Source organism: Rhipicephalus sanguineus, chromosome 3, assembly GCF_013339695.2.
Source record: "Rhipicephalus sanguineus isolate Rsan-2018 chromosome 3, BIME_Rsan_1.4, whole genome shotgun sequence".
Taxonomy (NCBI): Eukaryota; Metazoa; Arthropoda; class Arachnida; order Ixodida; family Ixodidae; genus Rhipicephalus; species Rhipicephalus sanguineus.
The window spans coordinates 40,930,432-40,935,621 of record NC_051178.1 but is presented as its reverse complement, the minus strand read 5'-3'; the positions used below and the strand labels follow the sequence as shown (position 1 = coordinate 40,935,621).

The following is a 5,190-nucleotide window of genomic DNA, read 5'->3' as shown; positions in this document are numbered from 1 at the left end:
GACCAGATTTGAATCGGTGAGCCTAAAGAAGTTAAAGTGGTGAAGTGAAACTGCTGATTTTTGCTGAACTTCGTTTTGCGACAAAGCGGATGCAGGCGACGTGGAGCCAAACGGAGCCGAAAGAACGAAGTTTAGACAAATCCGTGTACTACCCATGATTCCCATGCTGGCTGCAGCGCGATGCATTGCAGCTCCCATAGACACTAGCGCCAGAGTTCCCTCTAGTAAGTATTGTAGGAAACTCTATGCCCACACCAGCCTTTTGACTGCGCTGTCTCCGCACGTTCAGGCACCCTGCACGCGCAGTTCTCTGCTCGCTGTGCACGTGCAGCTTCACGTGTCGCTTGCTCTGAAGGTTTAGAAAGATCCCAGAGATGGAAAAAAACGTTTTAACGGTGGGAATCTTACCAGAGGAGGACGGTTGATCGACCACCTTTTCGGGACCGAGCAGGTCGTCAAGGGCGATGCTGTTTGTGCGAGCGCTACGTGCGCGCAGATGCAGAACGGGCACATTTCTTTGACATGAGTAGGGAGGTGACTGCGCGAGTTCTGTAATTATGTTACCGGTAAAACGCACATTCGTTGCGGCAGTCGTGTATACTCGGAGCTGTCAGCAACCATCCAGCACGCTTTCGCGTGCGTTTTCTATTGATAACTTTTCAATTGCTTGGATGCCAAGTTTGTCGTGCGGCTTTAAATTTATTATGAGCTCAGTGTGAAGAGCATAAATTTACATCTGCCCTGTTAAGTCACTGGCTGCATCGCAATGCGCAGTGTTCAGTTTCGTGGGAGTTTCACTTTTGCCGAGGTTTCCATCGAATGATAACAACGTCGGATCGCATGTTTAATGTCGCCTTGGATTTTTTTAGAGCTCCCTTTGACAGCATAATGATATACGCAAACAAAAAAATAAATAAATATTTCATGCCCACTTCGACGATGCATGTTTCTTGCAGAGGCGTGTTTCATTTCGAATAATATCGACGCCTGATCACGCACCGTGTTCGCTTATTCGAATGTCGCTTTGGTTGTTTCGACAGCTCACATGGTCAGCATCATACTATACAGGGGCGTAGCCAAGGGGGGGGGGGGTTCGAACCCTCCCCGAAAATTTTCAATTTTGCTTGCGTATATGTACACGCACACATACAAACACACGCACAAACATAAAGTATGGTTGGACCCCCCCCCCCCGAAAAAATTTCTGGCTACGCCCCTGATACTATACAATACCCACTGGGATCGCGCATGTTTATGATTATGCCGAGATTTGTGCCCAATAATAAGCGCATCTGAATTCGCGAAGCCATCGAAAATTTAAGTGCCACCTTGGTTCTTTTTTCAGCTCGTTTCCAAAGCGGCATGCAAGGCTTTTTATTACGTGCCGAACGCATGACATTAATACGAGGCACGCCGTGGTGGATTAATTCGGATTAATTTCGGCCACCTGGGTTTCTTTAACGTGTACGTAAATCTAAGTACGCCGGTGTTAGTGCATTTCGCTCCCATCGAAATGCAGCTGCTGTATGCGTGAATCGAACCCATGACCACGATTTTAGCAGCGCAACACTTCAGCCTTCTAAGCAATCACGGCCTGTCGCATGCAAGGCCAATATAAACGCTCAGTGCAAACATACAGCTTAATTCTGTTTACAGGGAGCCGCGACGGGAAATGTACCGCAATCAGCTGAATTAAACACTCCCCAGACAACGCAAAGGCATCCCAGGGACATCCAAATGGCATCCCTTTTGGGAGTTCGGGACTTCCAAAAGACGTCCCACACAAGGTGGAAAAACATCCCAAGTGATACAAAAAAAGACCTTTTTGGGATGTCCCAAAACTGCATGCGTTTGGGATGTTATTGGGACATGTGGCCACTATTTACTTCAGGATTATTTCAAAAGGGTGGGACATCTGCTCCCATAACATGTTAACTTGCTTCATAGCGCTCGACCACCCCCTACCTGAGAGAGCCAGTTGCCTCTCCAGGAAAGCATATTCCTCGTCCAACCAAACCACTTTTTTTTTTTCACATAGATAACTAGATAACTTAAAACCAAGCCAAGTGTTCAGAAACCAAGCAACATGCATGGAACATCAAGTGACCAGCAAAAATTATTTATTGCCTCACTATTATATGGTACTACAATCATGCCGAGAAGGACAAAGAACTTGGTATTGATGAGCGTGTAGTCTAAGGTGCACACTTTCGAGTGGAGGGCCTTCCATGGCGTCCAGCAAAAGGGCTTGCAGAGGCAGCTGAGGACAACAAAAACAAAGCCTGCATGTATGTATAGGTACTGCACACAACATGCATGAAAATGGTGAACAACAGGAACATAGCATGACTATATTGTCTTATGTCTCCTGAGACAGGGTTAAATCTCATTCCAGATGCACAAGTGCCTGCTTTTACTTATTGCGTTGTCAACACTAGAATCATGAGAACTCTGTATTTACGAGCATGACATCTGGGGTGCACGCTTTCAAACGCAGAGCGTTCCAGCTGGCGTCCAACAGCAGGGCTCGCAGAGGCAGCTGAGAACAAAAACAAAGCCTTAATGCACATGTCCATACTGCACACACAAACGCAAAAAGATGGTGCACAACGGGGATATAGCATGCCTATTTTGTCCTGTGTGCGCGTTAAGAGGTTAAAGGGACCGACAACCAACTTTTATGGTACCTATTTTTTTTAGCGCGACAGAAAGCTTACCAGTCAGAGTGTATAATCAAGGAATGGTGATGTGGAAAATGCCGTGAAACATTTGTAATTCGAATTTTTCTATCTGCGACGGATATGAAATGCTGCAAACAGTGAGCGTGACAGCGGTTCGTGTTCGAGCGCGGCGGTTTACTGTGTGTGTGTGTGTACTCGCGCACATGCGCCGCGGCTCGACATGGTCCACTGGCTACCGCGAAGGCAGCGCCGTTTCTTGTCACCATGCAACTCCTTTTACCTCATAAGCAGCACAGAATAGAGCGGGCATGGATAGTAATATACATACTAATATTTTTAGGACCAATAATGGCACACATGACGGCATCAGACTATGTGACTTTGTACAGCAAAGTGATAAACTCCGCAATCTAGCTTCAAGGCTCTTGTGATAGGTTGTACAACATACCTTTTTTTTTGTTACTTTTAAACATAATTTAGAGATATAAATCCTACTCACAGCGCGAAAAGGATGCTGGAATATGTCAGTATATAGCGCGGTCTTTTCATTTCTGACAGGATCTAATCACAAGTTCTGGCCAGTTGTCGGTCCCTTCTCCTTTAAGCCTGGTTCATACTGAAGTGCTTGTAAACAACAATGCACAGTTTTACTTATTGCTTTACCAACGAAATTCATGCCAGGAATGACAAAGGAATTGGTATTTACGAGCATGACGTCCAAGGTGCACGCGTTTAAACACAGAGCCTCCCAGCTGTTGTCCAGGAGCAGGGTTCGCAGAGGCAGCTGAGGAAAACAAAAACAAATCCTTCATGTATATATGCATATCTACTGCAAGCACAAATATGCATGAAAATGGCGCACAAAACAAACATAGCACGACTGTGTTGTTGCATGTCTGCTAGTTTAAGAGGAGTAAGACCTGCTTCATAATTACTTGCTCATAAGCAGAAATTTCTCCTTTTAGCTTACTCTAATTATGTCGGTTACGACTTTCGCATTTACAAGCATGAAGTCTAAGCTGCACGTTTTCCGTCTTGTAACCTGTATGCCTATGTCCAGGAAGCTGAGCACTTTCTATGTCATTAACGGTAGGCAAAGGTGCAGACATTTGGGGTAAAGGTGCACACCAGGGGCACCACTACTAGAAGCAGCTGAAAAAAAAGAAAAAAGACCATGTAATATTTGTACACAGCTAGCACATGCAAAAAGAATATCATTGAGCAACAGTGCACATCACAAATGTGCTACATTTGTTTGGAAGTAAAACCTACTTGACAAACAGAGCGGGCTAGTTAGTTGGTCATTTCGGTTGCGTGAAACTACTTGACTGCTGGTAAAGGATGAAAACAACATGCACTGAAAAAAGGCGGAGGTATAGGGAAGCCAGACAAGGTGTCAGTTGCTAATATGCACCAAGTGACTGGGCAACAGGTTCTGCTGCTTCATAAAGATGTAGCAGAAACACCAACATACATTTTTCAGTTTCTTGTTTCAGTAAGACAAAAATCATGGTCATAATTACAAAAGATACGGTATATACCAGTACAAAACTGGGCTGTGCCCTTTTCTTTTGATAACCGGCTAACTGATGGCCAGCAGCAGGACTCACACATGCAACTGAATAAATGAATAGCATAAATATGCGCTGTTTTGAACATAAGTTCTGGCTTTTCTTACTAATGGTGTCATAATGAGAGCAAAAAATTTGGTACTGGGCATAAACTGAGGGCAAGCCAGTTTTGTGTGCAGCAATGCTTAATTCATGTCCACAGCCCACTACAAATGGTTAAAGCAATATTTACTTGACACATGCATTTGACCATTCCAATTTTTTTTTTACGTTTATGTCAGTTGCCGTGGAAAACATGTACAACAAACCTTTGAAGTGTTTTCTTTGTCGTTCAGGACTTCTGATCGTTCTCCACGGCACTACGCACGCGCCGGCGTGCAGTTATTCGAGGCAGATCAGCCATGTGTTCCACGATCGCGGTGTCAATCTACACACGTGGCCGACAACAACAAGATATCAGCATTGTGAGCTTAACAGTTTCTGCGGAAGATAAACCAAATCGCGTCACAAATAAAACTTACTCCCACGTGCCATTCTTGCTGCGAGGGTCCAGTTCAGCGTACGCCAACCTGCGAGCGGTGGGGAGCCAAAGAAGAAAGTGCTAAGAACGTGCTGATTGCAGTAATCCAGGCATGTCAAGTACTTACCGAAGAGGTGGAAAAACGTTGAAATCGGCAAGATCTTGCAACCAGGCAAACACCTACGGCATGCGCGCTTGTGATTTTTCGACGAAACGTCACGGACCAAACACCTAAAAACGAGGCCAACGAAGAGTCTGATCTATCCGAACTCCAAACACGCCGGGCGCCATGATGGCGATGGCAATGTCTGCGCAGTGCTCGCAGCAAATCCTCCGCTATTTGAGGAGGTGTTGGCTCGCAGTAAGCGCAATTAAAGAACAATTGCGTAATAAACCTAAGAAAGAAAACAATAAAATA

General features: G+C 45.1%; 1 long non-coding RNA gene across 1 annotated transcript; it reads right to left on the bottom strand.

Annotated features, from left to right (window-relative positions):
- Positions 1–2,030: 2,030 nt before the first annotated feature.
- Positions 2,031–4,679, bottom strand: LOC119384890 (uncharacterized). The gene is made up of 4 exons (XR_005181970.2): positions 4,561–4,679; positions 3,388–3,465; positions 2,462–2,539; positions 2,031–2,260 (listed from the first exon to the last, which is right to left on the bottom strand). It is a non-coding gene; the product is annotated as an uncharacterized LOC119384890 (long non-coding RNA).
- Between the last annotated feature and the right edge of the window lie 511 nt (positions 4,680–5,190).